The 22,433-nt window shown below is 42.3% G+C and overlaps 10 non-coding genes across 10 annotated transcripts; 9 read left to right on the top strand and 1 right to left on the bottom strand.

The window, feature by feature from the left end:
* Nucleotides 1–1,355: 1,355 nt before the first annotated feature.
* Nucleotides 1,356–1,428, top strand: trnav-uac (transfer RNA valine (anticodon UAC)). Its single transcript has one exon. It is a non-coding gene; the product is annotated as a tRNA-Val (tRNA).
* A 2,009-nt stretch (nt 1,429–3,437) lies between these two features.
* On the top strand, nt 3,438–3,510 carry trnak-cuu (transfer RNA lysine (anticodon CUU)). Its single transcript has one exon. It is a non-coding gene; the product is annotated as a tRNA-Lys (tRNA).
* Nucleotides 3,511–3,847: 337 nt separating this feature from the next.
* trnak-cuu (transfer RNA lysine (anticodon CUU)) lies at nt 3,848–3,920 on the bottom strand. The gene has a single exon. It is a non-coding gene; the product is annotated as a tRNA-Lys (tRNA).
* A 272-nt stretch (nt 3,921–4,192) lies between these two features.
* On the top strand, nt 4,193–4,264 carry trnad-guc (transfer RNA aspartic acid (anticodon GUC)). Its single transcript has one exon. It is a non-coding gene; the product is annotated as a tRNA-Asp (tRNA).
* A 5,590-nt stretch (nt 4,265–9,854) lies between these two features.
* trnad-guc (transfer RNA aspartic acid (anticodon GUC)) lies at nt 9,855–9,926 on the top strand. The gene has a single exon. It is a non-coding gene; the product is annotated as a tRNA-Asp (tRNA).
* A 278-nt stretch (nt 9,927–10,204) lies between these two features.
* Nucleotides 10,205–10,278, top strand: trnan-guu (transfer RNA asparagine (anticodon GUU)). The gene has a single exon. It is a non-coding gene; the product is annotated as a tRNA-Asn (tRNA).
* A 5,254-nt stretch (nt 10,279–15,532) lies between these two features.
* On the top strand, nt 15,533–15,604 carry trnad-guc (transfer RNA aspartic acid (anticodon GUC)). The gene has a single exon. It is a non-coding gene; the product is annotated as a tRNA-Asp (tRNA).
* A 278-nt stretch (nt 15,605–15,882) lies between these two features.
* trnan-guu (transfer RNA asparagine (anticodon GUU)) lies at nt 15,883–15,956 on the top strand. The gene has a single exon. It is a non-coding gene; the product is annotated as a tRNA-Asn (tRNA).
* A 5,246-nt stretch (nt 15,957–21,202) lies between these two features.
* Nucleotides 21,203–21,274, top strand: trnad-guc (transfer RNA aspartic acid (anticodon GUC)). Its single transcript has one exon. It is a non-coding gene; the product is annotated as a tRNA-Asp (tRNA).
* Nucleotides 21,275–21,552: 278 nt separating this feature from the next.
* On the top strand, nt 21,553–21,626 carry trnan-guu (transfer RNA asparagine (anticodon GUU)). The gene has a single exon. It is a non-coding gene; the product is annotated as a tRNA-Asn (tRNA).
* The last annotated feature ends 807 nt before the right edge of the window (nt 21,627–22,433 follow it).

Genomic DNA, 22,433 nt, shown 5'->3' with positions numbered 1-22,433 from the left:
ATTGCCTAGGCAGCAGGCCTTTTTTTCGCTCACCATTTCGGGTCTCGGTAAGTGTGCCATATTCACCATGTGGATGTTCATACAACGTTTGGAATTTATGAGGTAAGAAATATAATTTGCCCTAGGTCATAGATTTTAGCTTGTTAATTATGAAGTAAGTTTCACAGTTTCGCTGCACAGGTTTTAGTGGACATTGGAAGTCTGGTCTAGGCTGTTAGATTCGGGGTAAACTTTGAACGTTGAGATATTAAAGACATGATAGATCAGACACACACAAGTTGGTGGTTGAAGATATCCCTCTAGAGGTGTGGGGGCTGTGCTTTGGCAAAGTGGGTGGGGTTATATCCTTCCTGTTTGGCCCTGTCCGGGGGTATCGTCGGATGGGGCCACAGTGTCTCCTGACCCCTCCTGTCTCAGCCTCCAGTATTTATGCTGCAGTAGTTTATGTGTCTGGGGGCTAGGGTCAGTCTGTTATATCTGGAGTATTTCTCCTGTCTTATCCGGTGTCCTGTGTGAATTTAAGTATGCTCTCTCTAATTCTCTCTTTCTCTCTTTCTCTCTCTCGGAGGACCTGAGCCCTAGGACCATGCATCAGGACTACCTGACATGATGACTCCTTGCTGTCCCCAGTCCACCTGGCCGTGCTGCTGCTCCAGATTCAACTGTTCTGCCTGCGGCTATGGAACCCTGACCTGTTCACCGAACATGCTACCTGTCCCAGACCTGCTGTTTTCAACTCTCTAGAGACAGCAGGAGCGGTAGAGATACTCTCAATGATCGGCTATGAAAAGCCAACTGACATTTACTCTTGAGGTGCTGACTTGTTGCACCCTCGACAACTGTGATTATTATAATTTGACCATGCTGGTCATTTATGAACATTTGAACATCTTGGCCATATTCTGTTATAATCTCCACCCGGCACAGCCAGAAGAGGACTGGCCACCCCTCATAGCCTGGTTCCTCTCTAGGTTTCTTCCTAAGTTTTGTCCTTTCTATGGAGTTTTTCATAGCCACCGTGCTTCTACACCTGCTTTGCTTGCTGTTTGGGGTTCTAGGCTGGGTTTCTGTACAATAAGTACTTAACAATAATAACAATACTTAACCCGTTGTCTTATTCTTCACAGGCACGACGAATAAAGTTGACTGAGCTTCCTCTTCGTATTTTGTAGGGTTTCACTGTTTTGCTCTTATTCAGAATTTCCCCTGCAAACAAGACATCACCAAGTCAACATCAGCATCACACCAAACAACAACAAAATCCATATGACATATAGATAATTGGCGTACTGCTTTGAAGCATAAAGGATGTGTATTATGATTCCATTCTGAGCGTGGTGGCAGGGTATCAATGTGGTTCCATAGTGTAGTGGTTATCACGTCTGCTTTACACGCAGAAGGTCCTGGGTTCGAGCCCCAGTAGAACCACGCTTTTGGCGGCAGGCAGCTAGCGGTTAGAGAGGTGAGCCAGCAACCGAAAGGTTGCCAGTTTGTATCTTTGGTCTGACAGGAAATATCTGTCTAACACCATGCCCAAACCGGACGCACATGTGCGCGAATAGATTTTGTCCCCCCACACCAAACGCGATCCTGACACAGTTTGAAACATCAAAACAAACTGAACCAATTATATTAATTTAGGGACCGGTCGAAAAGCATTAAACATGTATGGCAATTTAGCTAGCTAGTTTGCAGTTGCTAGCTTATTTTTCCTATTTAGCTAGGCTGCTTGTTGTTGCTAGCTAATTTGTCCTGGGATATAAACTTTTAGTTGTTATTTTTACCTGAAATGCACAAGGTCCTCTACTCTGACAATTAATCCACACATAAAACGGTCAACCGAATCTATTCTAGTCATCTCTCCTCCTTCCAGGCTTTTTCTTCTTTAGACTTTATATGGCAATTGGCATCTAACTTTCATAATAAGGTGTATTACCACAACCGACCGACCTCAGTTCATCTTTCAATCACCCACGTGTGTATAACCAATGAGGAGCTGGCACGTGGGTATATGCTTCTAAAAGCCAATGAGAAGATGGGAGAGGCAGGACTTGCAGCGCATTCTGCACCACAAATAGAAGCAACTTCTATTTTAGCGCTTGGCAACGCAGACGCTCATTGGCGTGCGCAGTGTGGGTGCAATGATTGAATAACATGTATGTGTACATGTATTTTGCGACGCGAGCGTTGTGGTCAGCATGTAAGTGAGCTGGCAACACTTTTTTTGTACACTTTTTTTGTAAAAGATCAGATAATGATAGTATTCTATGTAACATAAGTGAATATAATGGCATAATATAACGTTACTGTAAGACAAAAAACACAGCATTTTTCTCTTGTGTGGTCATAACTCAACAGCGTGCGCCGCTGGGAAAATACACAGAGGCTATGCTGCAGTTTAACACCATTTGCTAAAAAAAATTTAAACAACAGTGTAGACAACTTCTAAACAACACTGTAGACAACTTCTGAACAACACTGTAGGCTACTTCTAAACAACACTGTAGGCTACTTCTAAACAACACTGTAGGCTACTTCTAAGCAACACTATAGGCTACTTCTAAACAACACTGTAGGCTACTTCTAAGCAACACTGTAGGCTACTTCTCAACAACACTGTAGTCTACTTCTCAACAACACTGTAGTCTACTTCTCAACAACACTGTAGTCTACTTCTCAACAACACTGTAGGCTACTTCTAAACAACACTGTAGTCTCCTTCTCAACAACACTGTAGGCTACTTCTAAACAACAAGCAATGCTCACAGAAAAGCAAAACAAGGTAAGTCGAACCAAATTTTGCTAGGTTTAGTCTCTCAGGCCATCCTGTCAAACCCATCATGTTTTACGCTGAGTGGTTATCAAAATGAAGAAAGCTGGAAAGATTTTTGAAATAGATTGAGGAACTATTGTAATTATCAATGGATTTAAAAACAGACTTTGTTTACTTGCTGTTTAAGGTGGAGAAAACATTACTTTGAGAAGCTCCACTGATTAGTGGTGGTTTGTAGGCACATTGATATGCCTACATTTGCAAGCAGGCCAGGTAGCCTATAGGCCTGCGTCTATGCTTGCGCGTCCTTATTCAACATTGACAGGAGCGCTCCAAACAAAAGACAATGGCTAAAATTACAAAACTCGTAAATGGAATGAAATAAACCAAAACTTGCTTCTCACAAGTGTAGCATAGGTTGTGCACTCTGCAAGCAATGTGTCCACTCCGACAATGATAACGGAAATACTGGAATAATACTATTGAATGCATTAAAATAATTTTGCCGTGGGTCTGAGAGAAAATTGTACACATTTTGCCATTGTTTATGCCTTGTTCTTATGCTATGCTGAATAACTGAAACATTATTTTAACAATAACATTTTGAGAATTTTAGATGTACTTCTTGGCATCGTATAAGGTTCTTTCTCTATCTTTATGAGTTGCCCGGCTAGCTCAGTCGGTAGTGCATGAGACTCTTAATCTCAGGGTCGTGGGTTCGAGCCCCACGTTGGGCGCACTTCCTCTTTTTGCGCTTCTAACCTCGCTGTGCTCATAGACGTAAAAACAAGTTGTAGCACACCTCCTCCAGGGATCAGTATTTTATTTCTTAATTGAATTATTTATTTCAAAATTATCTAGGAACTTTTGAAGTCGGAGTAAGGCTAAATATGATTTAAAAAATACTATTCAAATATAATTATTATTGATTTTGTAATAGTATTATATGTATAATAGTATTTTTTTTACCTTGATTATTTAGTGAACAAATTAATAGGTATTAAATTCCATGGCTGCAAAATGTTGAGATTATTGCTGGGGAGGTTGCGAAACCGCTTTCTAATCAAAATGATGCGCCCAACGTGGGGCTCGAACCCACGACCCTGAGATTAAGAGTCTCATGCTCTACCGACTGAGCTAGCCGGGCATTGTATGCGCTCGTTAAGACCCTCCCTTTGTATGCCTGCTATTTCCCCAACCCCTCACTTCCTCGTGAAGCGTGAGCGCTTTCTCAGAAACAAAATACTTTATTTTAGCTATGGTAATATTCCTCTCTGTTGTAGGATTAATTGTGAATTCATTGCAAAAAATCAAATTTTTCAACAGTATTCTGTTTGAAAGTCTATATAGCGTTTTCAAAAGGGGCTGTTGCTTTAACTGAAAGTGACCTGTATAGGTAGAATTCCAAGACACACTCACTCCTCGTTAGTATAGTGGTCAGTATCCCCGCCTGTCACGCGGGAGACCGGGGTTCAATTCCCCGACGGGGAGGTGAACATTTGATTGTCATTTTATTTACTTCAACGGGAGACGGATTGGGAGGGACATGAACAACATTTAGAAAACGTCTGTCTTTGATATAAACCACGTAGTATATACGTCTGTTCAGATATGGATGTTACCCCTCTGTTTTGCCACACAATTATGACTGAAAGCTGAATATGTCTCTGTCTGGATAAGATAATAGCATTTTTGCAACCACGTAACGGCGGAGTGATTTCCATGAAATGAACGTGGTCCTTGTTCCACGTGGGTCCATGTTCTAGCAGTTTAGTCTCTGTGGCGCAATTGGTTAGCGTGTTAGACTGTTAATCTAAAGGTTGGTGGTTCAAATTGTTTTCTAATTGTTGAGCTCTCTGATGTAAGAACACTTTCCTGGAGTGTAAATTTGATGACGTGTACTCTCTTTTTAAACGTGATTGGTGAGTTGTTGAATGTAAAAGAGGAGGAGTATGATATTTTACATCCTAGTAAAATGGGTGTCAGTGGCCTGTGATCATCAGTTGCTGAATAGCTTCACCATGTATCTAAACTCCAGATAGAATGAGATCACAGACAGCCAGGGGTCAAAGGTCAGCTTTTTACCAACTCCATGTCTGTGGCTCAATTGCTTTGAGCCTTAGACTGTTAATCTAAAGTTTTGATTTATGTGTTTGAACATACAACATGAGAACAGTCCCATTGAAACCACAGGTAAAATGGGAGGCGGTGGCCTGATTGCATATATAGCTACAGAGGGTAGTGCGTACGGCCCAGTACATCACTGGGGCTAAGCTGCCTGCCATCCAGGACCTCTACACCTGGTGGTGTCAGAGGAAGGCCCTAAAAATGGTCAAAGAGTCCAGCCACCCCAGTCATAGACTGTTCTCTCTACTACCGCATGGCAAGCCGTACCGGAGTGCCAAGTCTAGGACAAAAAGGCTTCTACACAGTTTTTACCCGCAAGCCATAAGACTCCTGAACAGGCAATCAAATGGCTACCCAAACTATTTGCATTGTGTCCCGCCAACCCCTCTTTTACGCTTTTGCTACTCTCTGTTCATCATATATGCTTAGTCACTTTAACCATATCTACATGTACATACTACCTCAACCAGCCTGACTAACCGGTGTCTGTATGTAGCCTCGCTACTTTTATAGCCTCGCTACTGTATATAGCCTGTCTTTTTACTGTTGTTTTATTTCTTTACTTACCTATTGTTCACCTAATACCTTTTTTGCACTATTGGTTAAGAGCCTGTAAGTAAGCAGTTCACTGTAAGGTCTACACCTGTTGTATTCGGCACACGTGACAAATAAACTTGGATTTGATTTGAAAGCAAAGGCCTGTGGTTTTATTACTGTATATCTCGACCGTTTTGTTAGGAAAATATAAATCTGGCTCAAAGGACCATATTTTTGTATATAGATAAGCATCCTTCTCGAAGGACCATATACATCATCAATATATATTAACAGTGGTGGAAAAAGAACCCAATTGTCATACTTGAGTAAAAGTAAAGATGCTTTAAAAGAAAATGACTCAAGTAAAAGTTACTCCAGTAGTAAAATCTAAACGTTTTTGGTTTTAAATGTACTTGAGTATCAAAAGTAAAAGTGTAAATCATTTAAAATGTGTTATATTAAGCAAACCAAACAACACGATTATCTTATTTTTTAATTTACGGAGAGCCAGGGGCACGGTTCACCACTCAGCCACAATTTACAAACAAATCATTTGTGTTTAGTGAGTCTGCCAGATAAGAGGCAGTAGGGATGACCCGGGATGTTCTCTTGATAAGTGCGTGAATTGCACGATTTTCCTGTCCTGCTAAGCATTCAAAATGTAACGACTTCTTATGGGTGTCAGGGAAAATGTATGGAGTAAAAAGTACATTATTCTCTTTAGAAATGTAGTGAAGTAAAAGTAGTCCAAAATATGATTAGTTAAGTACAGATACCCCAAAAAACGACTTAAGAATTACTTTAAAGTATTTTTACTTAAGTACTTTACACCACTGTATATTAATCTGGCTCGACGGACTATATCATGATATATATATATATATATATATATATATATATATATATATACATACAGTGCTCAAAAAAATAAAGGGAACACTTAAACAACACAATGTAACTCCAAGTCAATCACACTTCTGTGAAATCAAACTGTCCACTTAGGAAGCAACACTGATTGACAATAAATTTCACATGCTGTTGTGCAAATGGAATAGACAACAGGTGGAAATTATAGGCAATTAGCAAGACACCCCCAATAAAGGAGTGGTTCTGCAGGTGGGGACCACAGACCACTTCTCAGTTCCTATGCTTCCTGGCTGATGTTTTGGTCACTTTTGAATGCTGGCGGTGCTTTCACTCTAGTGGTAGCATGAGACGGAGTCTACAACCCACACAAGTGGCTCAGGTAGTGCAGCTCATCCAGGATGGCACATCAATGCGAGCTGTGGCAAGAAGGTTTGCTGTGTCTGTCAGCGTAGTGTCCAGAGCATGGAGGCGCTACCAGGAGACAGGCCAGTACATCAGGAGACGTGGAGAAGGCCGTAGGAGGGCAACAACCCAGCAGCAGGTCCGCTACCTCCGCCTTTGTGCAAGGAGAAGCAGGAGAAGCACTGCCAGAGCCCTGCAAAATGACCTCCAGCAGGCCACAAATGTGCATGTGTCTGATCAAACGGTCAGAAACAGACTCCATGAGGGTGGTATGAGGGCCCGACGTCCACAGGTGGGGGTTGTGCTTACAGCCCAACACCGTGCAGGACGTTTGGCATTTGCCAGAGAACACCAAGATTGGCAAATTCGCCACTGGCGCCCTGTGCTCTTCACAGATGAAAGCACGTTCACACTGAGCACGTGACAGACGTGACAGAGTCTGGAGACGCCGTGGAGAACGTTCTGCTGCCTGCAACATCCTCCAGCATGACCGGTTTGGCGGTGGGTCAGTCATGGTGTGGTGTGGGGTGGGGTGGGTGGCATTTCTTTGGGGGGCCGCACAGCCCTCCATGTGCTCGCCAGAGGTAGCCTGACTGCCATTAGGTACCGAGATGAGATCCTCAGACCCCTTGTGAGACCATATGCTGGTTCAGTTGGCCCTGGGTTCCTCCTAATGCAAGACAATGCTAGACCTCATGTGGCTGGAGTGTGTCAGCAGTTCCTACAAGAGGAAAGGCATTGATCCTATGGACTGGCCCGCCCGTTCCCCAGACCTGAATCCAATTGAGCACATCTGGGACATCATGTCTCGCTCCATCCACCAACGCCACGTTGCACCACAGACTGTCCAAGAGTTGGCGGATGCTTTAGTCCAGGTCTCGGAGGAGATCCCTCAGGAGACCATCCGCCACCTCATCAGGAGCATGCCCAGGCGTTGTAGGGAGGTCATACAGGCACGTGGAGGCCACACACACTACTGAGCCTCATTTTGACTTGTTTTAAGGACATTACATCAAAGTTGGATCAGCTTGTAGTGTGGTTTTCCACTTTAATTTTGAGTGTGACTCCAAATCCAGACCTCCATGGGTTGATAAATTGGATTTCCATTGATTATTTTTGTGTGATTTTGTTGTCAGCACATTCAACTATGTAAAGAAAAAAGTATTTAATAAGATTATTTCTTTCATTCAGATCGAGGATGTGTTGTTTAAGTGTTCCCTTTATTTTTTTGATCAGTATATATATATATATATATATATATATATATATATATATATATATATATATATATATATATATATATATATATATTTAACGGCGGTACATCATTACTTTAAGAAGCGAAGGTCAGTCAATCTGGAAAATTTCAACAACTTTGAAAGTTTCTTCAAGCGCAGTCGCAAAAACCATCAAGCGCTATGATGAAACTGGCTCTCATGAGGACCGCCACAGGAAAGGAAGACCCAGAGTTAGCTCTGCTGCGGAGAAAAAGTTCATTCGAGTTACCAGCCTCAGAAATTGCAGCCCAAATAAATGCTTCACAGAGTTCAAGTAACAGACACATCTCAACATCAACTGTTCAGAAGAGACTACGTGAATCAGGCCTTCATGGTCGAATTGCTGTAAAACAAAAACATTACTAAAGGACACCAATAATATGAAGAGACTTGCTTGGGCCAAGAAACACGAGCAATGGCCATTAGATTGTTGGAAATCTGTCCTTTGGTCTGACTCCAAATTTGAGATTTTTGGTTCCAACCGCTCTGTCTTTGTGAGACGCGGAGTAGGTGAACGCATGATCTCCGCGTGTGTGATTCCCACCGTGAAGCAAGGAGGAGGTGTGATGGTGTGGGGATGCTTTGCTGGTGACACTGTTGGTGATTTTATTTAGAATTCAAGGCACACTTAACCAGCATTGCTACCACAGTATTCTGCAGCGATACGCCATCCCATCTGGTTTGCGCTTAGTGGGACTATCATTTGTTTTTCAACAGGACAATGACCCAACACACCTCCAGGCTGTGTAAGGGCTATTTGACCAAGAAGGAGAGTGATGGAGTGCTGCATCAAATGACCTGGCCTCCACAATCACCTGATTGAGAGAGTTTGGGATGAGTTGGACCGCAGAGTGAAGGAAAAGCAGCCAACAAGTGCTCAGCATTTGTGGGAACTCCTTCAAGACTGTTGAAAAGCATTCCAGGTGCAGCTGGTGGAGAGAATGCCAAGAGTGTGCAAAGCTGTCATCAAGACAAAGGGTGGCTACTTTGAAGAATATAAAATATATTTTTATTTCTTTAACACTTTTTTAGTTACTACAAGATACCATGTGTTATTTTATAGTTTTGATGTCTTCACTTTTATTCTACAATGTAGAAAATAGTAAAAAATCTAGAAGAAAAAAAACCTTGAATGAGTAGGTGTGTCCCAACTTTTGACTGGTTCTGGATATGTGTATGTATGTCTATATTAATCTGGTTTGAGGAACAATAAATTCAGAATCTATTATCCACTCTTGTTACTGCTAGAACTTCTTTTCATTTTCAGCAACCCCCATTATGATAAATCACTGTATATCACCTTGTATAACTTTGAGAAAATTCTAATGAATGTATTTTGTCTCGTTGTTTAAAGTGTGCGCAGGACTTGTTTATAGGAAAATGTTGGTATCGTGTTTGTTAGGGATGGTTGTCAGAGTTGACCGTGTTTGTTTGGGATAGTTGTCAGAGTTGACCGTGTTTGTTAGGGATGGTTGTCAAGAGTTGACTGAAGGACTAAATGCGCCAGCTCGATATACCGTCATCAAATGTAAATTCAACAGTTCAACTGTTGTTTTATTAAATAAAGCATTTCAATTGGCACGGTGTATCCCTGTATGTAATAATGTCTCAATGATCATTTAATTTAGAAAAAACGTTTTCAGTGTTAAAATAGGCCCACCCCCGCAAAAAAGGTCAACAAAAATGAACAGGCACACAAGTAATGAAATACTGAGGTCCGTTTGGATATTTGAATATTCAAACAACCGTGGTCGTCTGCTGTGTGTGTGTGTGTATGCGTGTCTAAATGTGGACTTATATTGACAAAGAAGGGGATGCTGTTGCTTTAACTGAAAGTGACCTGCAGAGGTAGAATTCCAGCACACACTCAGTCCTCGTTAGTATAGTGGTCAGTATCCCCGCCTGTCACGCGGGAGACCGGGGTTCAATTCCCCGACGGGGAGGTGAACATTTTATTGTCCTTTTACTTCACCGGGAGACGGATTGGGAGGGACATGAACAACATTTAGAAAACATCTGTCTTTGAGATAAACCACGTAGTATATACGTCTGTTCAGATCTGGATATTACCCCTCTGTTTAGCCGCACAATTATGAATGGAAGCTGAATATGTCTCTTTCTGGATAAGATAATAGCATTTTTGCAACCACGTAACGGCGGAGTGATTTCCATGAAATGAACGTGGTCCTTGTTCCACGTGGGTCCATGTCCTAGCAGTTTAGTCTCTGTGGCGCAATTGGTTAGCGCGTTAGACTGTTAATCTAAAGGTTGGTGGTTCAAGCCCACCCAGGGACGAGTGTTTTCTAATTGTTGAGCTCTGTGATGTAAGAACACTTTCCTGGAGTGTAAATTTGATGACGTGTACTCTTTTTTTAAACGTGATTGGTGAGTTGTTGAATCTAAAAGAGGAGGAGTATGATATTTTACATCCTAGTAAAATGGGTGTCAGTGGCCTGTGATCATCAGTTGCTGAATAGCTTCACCATGTATCTAAACTCCCGATAGAATGAGATCGCAGACAGCCAGGGGTCAAAGGTCAGCTTTTTACCAACTCCATGTCTGTGGCTCAATTGCTTTGAGCCTTAGACTGTTAATCTAAAGTTTTGATTTATGTGTTTCAACATACAACATGAGAACAGTCGCATTGAAACCACAGGTAAAATGGGAGGCGGTGGCCTGATTGCATATATAGCTACAGAGGGTAGTGCGTACGGCCCAGTACATCACTGGGGCTAAGCTGCCTGCCATCCAGGACCTCTACACCAGGTGGTGTCAGAGGAAGGCCCTAAAAATTGTCAAAGAGTCCAGCCACCCCAGTCATAGACTGTTCTCTCTACTACCGCATGGCAAGCCGTACCGGAGTGCCAAGTCTAGGACAAAAAGGCTTCTACACAGTTTTTTACCCGCAAGCCATAAGACTCCTGATCAGGCAATCAAATGGCTACCCAAACTATTTGCATTGTGTCCCGCCAACCCCTCTTTTACGCTTTTGCTACTCTCTGTTCATCATATATGCTTAGTCACTTTAACCATATCTACATGTACATACTACCTCAACCAGCCTGACTAACCGGTGTCTGTATGTAGCCTCGCTACTTTTATAGCCTCGCTACTGTATATAGCCTGTCTTTTTACTGTTGTTTTATTTCTTTACTTACCTATTGTTCACCTAATACCTTTTTTGCACTATTGGTTAAGAGCCTGTAAGTAAGCAGTTCACTGTAAGGTCTACACCTGTTGTATTCGGCACACGTGACAAATAAACTTGGATTTGATTTGAAAGCAAAGGCCTGTGGTTTTATTACTGTATATCTCGACCGTTTTGTTAGGAAAATATAAATCTGGCTCAAAGGACCATATTTTTGTATATAGATAAGCATCCTTCTCGAAGGACCATATACATCATCAATATATATTAACAGTGGTGGAAAAAGAACCCAATTGTCATACTTGAGTAAAAGTAAAGATGCTTTAAAAGAAAATGACTCAAGTAAAAGTTACTCCAGTAGTAAAATCTAAACGTTTTTGGTTTTAAATGTACTTGAGTATCAAAAGTAAAAGTGTAAATCATTTAAAATGTGTTATATTAAGCAAACCAAACAACACGATTATCTTATTTTTTAATTTACGGAGAGCCAGGGGCACGGTTCACCACTCAGCCACAATTTACAAACAAATCATTTGTGTTTAGTGAGTCTGCCAGATAAGAGGCAGTAGGGATGACCCGGGATGTTCTCTTGATAAGTGCGTGAATTGCACGATTTTCCTGTCCTGCTAAGCATTCAAAATGTAACGACTTCTTATGGGTGTCAGGGAAAATGTATGGAGTAAAAAGTACATTATTCTCTTTAGAAATGTAGTGAAGTAAAAGTAGTCCAAAATATGATTAGTTAAGTACAGATACCCCAAAAAACGACTTAAGAATTACTTTAAAGTATTTTTACTTAAGTACTTTACACCACTGTATATTAATCTGGCTCGACGGACTATATCATGATATATATATATATATATATATATATATATATATATATATATATATATATATACATACAGTGCTCAAAAAAATAAAGGGAACACTTAAACAACACAATGTAACTCCAAGTCAATCACACTTCTGTGAAATCAAACTGTCCACTTAGGAAGCAACACTGATTGACAATAAATTTCACATGCTGTTGTGCAAATGGAATAGACAACAGGTGGAAATTATAGGCAATTAGCAAGACACCCCCAATAAAGGAGTGGTTCTGCAGGTGGGGACCACAGACCACTTCTCAGTTCCTATGCTTCCTGGCTGATGTTTTGGTCACTTTTGAATGCTGGCGGTGCTTTCACTCTAGTGGTAGCATGAGACGGAGTCTACAACCCACACAAGTGGCTCAGGTAGTGCAGCTCATCCAGGATGGCACATCAATGCGAGCTGTGGCAAGAAGGTTTGCTGTGTCTGTCAGCGTAGTGTCCAGAGCATGGAGGCGCTACCAGGAGACAGGCCAGTACATCAGGAGACGTGGAGAAGGCCGTAGGAGGGCAACAACCCAGCAGCAGGTCCGCTACCTCCGCCTTTGTGCAAGGAGAAGCAGGAGAAGCACTGCCAGAGCCCTGCAAAATGACCTCCAGCAGGCCACAAATGTGCATGTGTCTGATCAAACGGTCAGAAACAGACTCCATGAGGGTGGTATGAGGGCCCGACGTCCACAGGTGGGGGTTGTGCTTACAGCCCAACACCGTGCAGGACGTTTGGCATTTGCCAGAGAACACCAAGATTGGCAAATTCGCCACTGGCGCCCTGTGCTCTTCACAGATGAAAGCACGTTCACACTGAGCACGTGACAGACGTGACAGAGTCTGGAGACGCCGTGGAGAACGTTCTGCTGCCTGCAACATCCTCCAGCATGACCGGTTTGGCGGTGGGTCAGTCATGGTGTGGTGTGGGGTGGGGTGGGTGGCATTTCTTTGGGGGGCCGCACAGCCCTCCATGTGCTCGCCAGAGGTAGCCTGACTGCCATTAGGTACCGAGATGAGATCCTCAGACCCCTTGTGAGACCATATGCTGGTTCAGTTGGCCCTGGGTTCCTCCTAATGCAAGACAATGCTAGACCTCATGTGGCTGGAGTGTGTCAGCAGTTCCTACAAGAGGAAAGGCATTGATCCTATGGACTGGCCCGCCCGTTCCCCAGACCTGAATCCAATTGAGCACATCTGGGACATCATGTCTCGCTCCATCCACCAACGCCACGTTGCACCACAGACTGTCCAAGAGTTGGCGGATGCTTTAGTCCAGGTCTCGGAGGAGATCCCTCAGGAGACCATCCGCCACCTCATCAGGAGCATGCCCAGGCGTTGTAGGGAGGTCATACAGGCACGTGGAGGCCACACACACTACTGAGCCTCATTTTGACTTGTTTTAAGGACATTACATCAAAGTTGGATCAGCTTGTAGTGTGGTTTTCCACTTTAATTTTGAGTGTGACTCCAAATCCAGACCTCCATGGGTTGATAAATTGGATTTCCATTGATTATTTTTGTGTGATTTTGTTGTCAGCACATTCAACTATGTAAAGAAAAAAGTATTTAATAAGATTATTTCTTTCATTCAGATCGAGGATGTGTTGTTTAAGTGTTCCCTTTATTTTTTTGATCAGTATATATATATATATATATATATATATATATATATATATATATATATATATATATATATATATATATTTAACGGCGGTACATCATTACTTTAAGAAGCGAAGGTCAGTCAATCTGGAAAATTTCAACAACTTTGAAAGTTTCTTCAAGCGCAGTCGCAAAAACCATCAAGCGCTATGATGAAACTGGCTCTCATGAGGACCGCCACAGGAAAGGAAGACCCAGAGTTAGCTCTGCTGCGGAGAAAAAGTTCATTCGAGTTACCAGCCTCAGAAATTGCAGCCCAAATAAATGCTTCACAGAGTTCAAGTAACAGACACATCTCAACATCAACTGTTCAGAAGAGACTACGTGAATCAGGCCTTCATGGTCGAATTGCTGTAAAACAAAAACATTACTAAAGGACACCAATAATATGAAGAGACTTGCTTGGGCCAAGAAACACGAGCAATGGCCATTAGATTGTTGGAAATCTGTCCTTTGGTCTGACTCCAAATTTGAGATTTTTGGTTCCAACCGCTCTGTCTTTGTGAGACGCGGAGTAGGTGAACGCATGATCTCCGCGTGTGTGATTCCCACCGTGAAGCAAGGAGGAGGTGTGATGGTGTGGGGATGCTTTGCTGGTGACACTGTTGGTGATTTTATTTAGAATTCAAGGCACACTTAACCAGCATTGCTACCACAGTATTCTGCAGCGATACGCCATCCCATCTGGTTTGCGCTTAGTGGGACTATCATTTGTTTTTCAACAGGACAATGACCCAACACACCTCCAGGCTGTGTAAGGGCTATTTGACCAAGAAGGAGAGTGATGGAGTGCTGCATCAAATGACCTGGCCTCCACAATCACCTGATTGAGAGAGTTTGGGATGAGTTGGACCGCAGAGTGAAGGAAAAGCAGCCAACAAGTGCTCAGCATTTGTGGGAACTCCTTCAAGACTGTTGAAAAGCATTCCAGGTGCAGCTGGTGGAGAGAATGCCAAGAGTGTGCAAAGCTGTCATCAAGACAAAGGGTGGCTACTTTGAAGAATATAAAATATATTTTTATTTCTTTAACACTTTTTTAGTTACTACAAGATACCATGTGTTATTTTATAGTTTTGATGTCTTCACTTTTATTCTACAATGTAGAAAATAGTAAAAAATCTAGAAGAAAAAAAACCTTGAATGAGTAGGTGTGTCCCAACTTTTGACTGGTTCTGGATATGTGTATGTATGTCTATATTAATCTGGTTTGAGGAACAATAAATTCAGAATCTATTATCCACTCTTGTTACTGCTAGAACTTCTTTTCATTTTCAGCAACCCCCATTATGATAAATCACTGTATATCACCTTGTATAACTTTGAGAAAATTCTAATGAATGTATTTTGTCTCGTTGTTTAAAGTGTGCGCAGGACTTGTTTATAGGAAAATGTTGGTATCGTGTTTGTTAGGGATGGTTGTCAGAGTTGACCGTGTTTGTTTGGGATAGTTGTCAGAGTTGACCGTGTTTGTTAGGGATGGTTGTCAAGAGTTGACTGAAGGACTAAATGCGCCAGCTCGATATACCGTCATCAAATGTAAATTCAACAGTTCAACTGTTGTTTTATTAAATAAAGCATTTCAATTGGCACGGTGTATCCCTGTATGTAATAATGTCTCAATGATCATTTAATTTAGAAAAAACGTTTTCAGTGTTAAAATAGGCCCACCCCCGCAAAAAAGGTCAACAAAAATGAACAGGCACACAAGTAATGAAATACTGAGGTCCGTTTGGATATTTGAATATTCAAACAACCGTGGTCGTCTGCTGTGTGTGTGTGTGTATGCGTGTCTAAATGTGGACTTATATTGACAAAGAAGGGGATGCTGTTGCTTTAACTGAAAGTGACCTGCAGAGGTAGAATTCCAGCACACACTCAGTCCTCGTTAGTATAGTGGTCAGTATCCCCGCCTGTCACGCGGGAGACCGGGGTTCAATTCCCCGACGGGGAGGTGAACATTTTATTGTCCTTTTACTTCACCGGGAGACGGATTGGGAGGGACATGAACAACATTTAGAAAACATCTGTCTTTGAGATAAACCACGTAGTATATACGTCTGTTCAGATCTGGATATTACCCCTCTGTTTAGCCGCACAATTATGAATGGAAGCTGAATATGTCTCTTTCTGGATAAGATAATAGCATTTTTGCAACCACGTAACGGCGGAGTGATTTCCATGAAATGAACGTGGTCCTTGTTCCACGTGGGTCCATGTCCTAGCAGTTTAGTCTCTGTGGCGCAATTGGTTAGCGCGTTAGACTGTTAATCTAAAGGTTGGTGGTTCAAGCCCACCCAGGGACGAGTGTTTTCTAATTGTTGAGCTCTGTGATGTAAGAACACTTTCCTGGAGTGTAAATTTGATGACGTGTACTCTTTTTTTAAACGTGATTGGTGAGTTGTTGAATCTAAAAGAGGAGGAGTATGATATTTTACATCCTAGTAAAATGGGTGTCAGTGGCCTGTGATCATCAGTTGCTGAATAGCTTCACCATGTATCTAAACTCCCGATAGAATGAGATCGCAGACAGCCAGGGGTCAAAGGTCAGCTTTTTACCAACTCCATGTCTGTGGCTCAATTGCTTTGAGCCTTAGACTGTTAATCTAAAGTTTTGATTTATGTGTTTCAACATACAACATGAGAACAGTCGCATTGAAACCACAGGTAAAATGGGAGGCGGTGGCCTGATTGCATATATAGCTACAGAGGGTAGTGCGTACGGCCCAGTACATCACTGGGGCTAAGCTGCCTGCCATCCAGGACCTCTACACCAGGTGGTGTCAGAGGAAGGCCCTAAAAATTGTCAAAGAGTCCAGCCACCCCAGTCATAGACTGTTCTCTCTACTACCGCATGGCAAGCCGTACCGGAGTGCCAAGTCTAGGACAAAAAGGCTTCTACACAGTTTTTTACCCGCAAGCCATAAGACTCCTGAACAGGCAATCAAATGGCTACCCAAACTATTTGCATTGTGTCCCGCCAACCCCTCTTTTACGCTTTTGCTACTCTCTGTTCATCATATATGCTTAGTCACTTTAACCATATCTACATGTACATACTACCTCAACCAGCCTGACTAACCGGTGTCTGTATGTAGCCTCGCTACTTTTATAGCCTCGCTACTGTATATAGCCTGTCTTTTTACTGTTGTTTTATTTCTTTACTTACCTATTGTTCACCTAATACCTTTTTTGCACTATTGGTTAAGAGCCTGTAAGTAAGCAGTTCACTGTAAGGTCTACACCTGTTGTATTCGGCACACGTGACAAATAAACTTGGATTTGATTTGAAAGCAAAGGCCTGTGGTTTTATTACTGTATATCTCGACCGTTTTGTTAGGAAAATATAAATCTGGCTCAAAGGACCATATTTTTGTATATAGATAAGCATCCTTCTCGAAGGACCATATACATCATCAATATATATTAACAGTGGTGGAAAAAGAACCCAATTGTCATACTTGAGTAAAAGTAAAGATGCTTTAAAAGAAAATGACTCAAGTAAAAGTTACTCCAGTAGTAAAATCTAAACGTTTTTGGTTTTAAATGTACTTGAGTATCAAAAGTAAAAGTGTAAATCATTTAAAATGTGTTATATTAAGCAAACCAAACAACACGATTATCTTATTTTTTAATTTACGGAGAGCCAGGGGCACGGTTCACCACTCAGCCACAATTTACAAACAAATCATTTGTGTTTAGTGAGTCTGCCAGATAAGAGGCAGTAGGGATGACCCGGGATGTTCTCTTGATAAGTGCGTGAATTGCACGATTTTCCTGTCCTGCTAAGCATTCAAAATGTAACGACTTCTTATGGGTGTCAGGGAAAATGTATGGAGTAAAAAGTACATTATTCTCTTTAGAAATGTAGTGAAGTAAAAGTAGTCCAAAATATGATTAGTTAAGTACAGATACCCCAAAAAACGACTTAAGAATTACTTTAAAGTATTTTTACTTAAGTACTTTACACCACTGTATATTAATCTGGCTCGACGGACTATATCATGATATATATATATATATATATATATATATATATATATATACATACAGTGCTCAAAAAAATAAAGGGAACACTTAAACAACACAATGTAACTCCAAGTCAATCACACTTCTGTGAAATCAAACTGTCCACTTAGGAAGCAACACTGATTGACAATAAATTTCACATGCTGTTGTGCAAATGGAATAGACAACAGGTGGAAATTATAGGCAATTAGCAAGACACCCCCAATAAAGGAGTGGTTCTGCAGGTGGGGACCACAGACCACTTCTCAGTTCCTATGCTTCCTGGCTGATGTTTTGGTCACTTTTGAATGCTGGCGGTGCTTTCACTCTAGTGGTAGCATGAGACGGAGTCTACAACCCACACAAGTGGCTCAGGTAGTGCAGCTCATCCAGGATGGCACATCAATGCGAGCTGTGGCAAGAAGGTTTGCTGTGTCTGTCAGCGTAGTGTCCAGAGCATGGAGGCGCTACCAGGAGACAGGCCAGTACATCAGGAGACGTGGAGAAGGCCGTAGGAGGGCAACAACCCAGCAGCAGGTCCGCTACCTCCGCCTTTGTGCAAGGAGAAGCAGGAGAAGCACTGCCAGAGCCCTGCAAAATGACCTCCAGCAGGCCACAAATGTGCATGTGTCTGATCAAACGGTCAGAAACAGACTCCATGAGGGTGGTATGAGGGCCCGACGTCCACAGGTGGGGGTTGTGCTTACAGCCCAACACCGTGCAGGACGTTTGGCATTTGCCAGAGAACACCAAGATTGGCAAATTCGCCACTGGCGCCCTGTGCTCTTCACAGATGAAAGCACGTTCACACTGAGCACGTGACAGACGTGACAGAGTCTGGAGACGCCGTGGAGAACGTTCTGCTGCCTGCAACATCCTCCAGCATGACCGGTTTGGCGGTGGGTCAGTCATGGTGTGGTGTGGGGTGGGGTGGGTGGCATTTCTTTGGGGGGCCGCACAGCCCTCCATGTGCTCGCCAGAGGTAGCCTGACTGCCATTAGGTACCGAGATGAGATCCTCAGACCCCTTGTGAGACCATATGCTGGTTCAGTTGGCCCTGGGTTCCTCCTAATGCAAGACAATGCTAGACCTCATGTGGCTGGAGTGTGTCAGCAGTTCCTACAAGAGGAAAGGCATTGATCCTATGGACTGGCCCGCCCGTTCCCCAGACCTGAATCCAATTGAGCACATCTGGGACATCATGTCTCGCTCCATCCACCAACGCCACGTTGCACCACAGACTGTCCAAGAGTTGGCGGATGCTTTAGTCCAGGTCTCGGAGGAGATCCCTCAGGAGACCATCCGCCACCTCATCAGGAGCATGCCCAGGCGTTGTAGGGAGGTCATACAGGCACGTGGAGGCCACACACACTACTGAGCCTCATTTTGACTTGTTTTAAGGACATTACATCAAAGTTGGATCAGCTTGTAGTGTGGTTTTCCACTTTAATTTTGAGTGTGACTCCAAATCCAGACCTCCATGGGTTGATAAATTGGATTTCCATTGATTATTTTTGTGTGATTTTGTTGTCAGCACATTCAACTATGTAAAGAAAAAAGTATTTAATAAGATTATTTCTTTCATTCAGATCGAGGATGTGTTGTTTAAGTGTTCCCTTTATTTTTTTGATCAGTATATATATATATATATATATATATATATATATATATATATATATATATATATATATATATATATATATTTAACGGCGGTACATCATTACTTTAAGAAGCGAAGGTCAGTCAATCTGGAAAATTTCAACAACTTTGAAAGTTTCTTCAAGCGCAGTCGCAAAAACCATCAAGCGCTATGATGAAACTGGCTCTCATGAGGACCGCCACAGGAAAGGAAGACCCAGAGTTAGCTCTGCTGCGGAGAAAAAGTTCATTCGAGTTACCAGCCTCAGAAATTGCAGCCCAAATAAATGCTTCACAGAGTTCAAGTAACAGACACATCTCAACATCAACTGTTCAGAAGAGACTACGTGAATCAGGCCTTCATGGTCGAATTGCTGTAAAACAAAAACATTACTAAAGGACACCAATAATATGAAGAGACTTGCTTGGGCCAAGAAACACGAGCAATGGCCATTAGATTGTTGGAAATCTGTCCTTTGGTCTGACTCCAAATTTGAGATTTTTGGTTCCAACCGCTCTGTCTTTGTGAGACGCGGAGTAGGTGAACGCATGATCTCCGCGTGTGTGATTCCCACCGTGAAGCAAGGAGGAGGTGTGATGGTGTGGGGATGCTTTGCTGGTGACACTGTTGGTGATTTTATTTAGAATTCAAGGCACACTTAACCAGCATTGCTACCACAGTATTCTGCAGCGATACGCCATCCCATCTGGTTTGCGCTTAGTGGGACTATCATTTGTTTTTCAACAGGACAATGACCCAACACACCTCCAGGCTGTGTAAGGGCTATTTGACCAAGAAGGAGAGTGATGGAGTGCTGCATCAAATGACCTGGCCTCCACAATCACCTGATTGAGAGAGTTTGGGATGAGTTGGACCGCAGAGTGAAGGAAAAGCAGCCAACAAGTGCTCAGCATTTGTGGGAACTCCTTCAAGACTGTTGAAAAGCATTCCAGGTGCAGCTGGTGGAGAGAATGCCAAGAGTGTGCAAAGCTGTCATCAAGACAAAGGGTGGCTACTTTGAAGAATATAAAATATATTTTTATTTCTTTAACACTTTTTTAGTTACTACAAGATACCATGTGTTATTTTATAGTTTTGATGTCTTCACTTTTATTCTACAATGTAGAAAATAGTAAAAAATCTAGAAGAAAAAAAACCTTGAATGAGTAGGTGTGTCCCAACTTTTGACTGGTTCTGGATATGTGTATGTATGTCTATATTAATCTGGTTTGAGGAACAATAAATTCAGAATCTATTATCCACTCTTGTTACTGCTAGAACTTCTTTTCATTTTCAGCAACCCCCATTATGATAAATCACTGTATATCACCTTGTATAACTTTGAGAAAATTCTAATGAATGTATTTTGTCTCGTTGTTTAAAGTGTGCGCAGGACTTGTTTATAGGAAAATGTTGGTATCGTGTTTGTTAGGGATGGTTGTCAGAGTTGACCGTGTTTGTTTGGGATAGTTGTCAGAGTTGACCGTGTTTGTTAGGGATGGTTGTCAAGAGTTGACTGAAGGACTAAATGCGCCAGCTCGATATACCGTCATCAAATGTAAATTCAACAGTTCAACTGTTGTTTTATTAAATAAAGCATTTCAATTGGCACGGTGTATCCCTGTATGTAATAATGTCTCAATGATCATTTAATTTAGAAAAAACGTTTTCAGTGTTAAAATAGGCCCACCCCCGCAAAAAAGGTCAACAAAAATGAACAGGCACACAAGTAATGAAATACTGAGGTCCGTTTGGATATTTGAATATTCAAACAACCGTGGTCGTCTGCTGTGTGTGTGTGTGTGTGTATGCGTGTCTAAATGTGGACTTATATTGACAAAGAAGGGGATGCTGTTGCTTTAACTGAAAGTGACCTGCAGAGGTAGAATTCCAGCACACACTCAGTCCTCGTTAGTATAGTGGTCAGTATCCCCGCCTGTCACGCGGGAGACCGGGGTTCAATTCCCCGACGGGGAGGTGAACATTTTATTGTCCTTTTACTTCACCGGGAGACGGATTGGGAGGGACATGAACAACATTTAGAAAACATCTGTCTTTGAGATAAACCACGTAGTATATACGTCTGTTCAGATCTGGATATTACCCCTCTGTTTAGCCGCACAATTATGAATGGAAGCTGAATATGTCTCTTTCTGGATAAGATAATAGCATTTTTGCAACCACGTAACGGCGGAGTGATTTCCATGAAATGAACGTGGTCCTTGTTCCACGTGGGTCCATGTCCTAGCAGTTTAGTCTCTGTGGCGCAATTGGTTAGCGCGTTAGACTGTTAATCTAAAGGTTGGTGGTTCAAGCCCACCCAGGGACGAGTGTTTTCTAATTGTTGAGCTCTGTGATGTAAGAACACTTTCCTGGAGTGTAAATTTGATGACGTGTACTCTTTTTTTAAACGTGATTGGTGAGTTGTTGAATCTAAAAGAGGAGGAGTATGATATTTTACATCCTAGTAAAATGGGTGTCAGTGGCCTGTGATCATCAGTTGCTGAATAGCTTCACCATGTATCTAAACTCCCGATAGAATGAGATCGCAGACAGCCAGGGGTCAAAGGTCAGCTTTTTACCAACTCCATGTCTGTGGCTCAATTGCTTTGAGCCTTAGACTGTTAATCTAAAGTTTTGATTTATGTGTTTCAACATACAACATGAGAACAGTCGCATTGAAACCACAGGTAAAATGGGAGGCGGTGGCCTGATTGCATATATAGCTACAGAGGGTAGTGCGTACGGCCCAGTACATCACTGGGGCTAAGCTGCCTGCCATCCAGGACCTCTACACCAGGTGGTGTCAGAGGAAGGCCCTAAAAATTGTCAAAGAGTCCAGCCACCCCAGTCATAGACTGTTCTCTCTACTACCGCATGGCAAGCCGTACCGGAGTGCCAAGTCTAGGACAAAAAGGCTTCTACACAGTTTTTTACCCGCAAGCCATAAGACTCCTGAACAGGCAATGAAATGGCTACCCAAACTATTTGCATTGTGTCCCGCCAACCCCTCTTTTACGCTTTTGCTACTCTCTGTTCATCATATATGCTTAGTCACTTTAACCATATCTACATGTACATACTACCTCAACCAGCCTGACTAACCGGTGTCTGTATGTAGCCTCGCTACTTTTAT

Source organism: Salmo salar, chromosome 18 (assembly GCF_965601325.2).
Source record: "Salmo salar chromosome 18, fSalSal1, whole genome shotgun sequence".
Lineage (NCBI taxonomy): Eukaryota > Metazoa > Chordata > Actinopteri > Salmoniformes > Salmonidae > Salmo > Salmo salar.
This window is presented reverse-complemented; position numbering and strand designations above follow the sequence as displayed.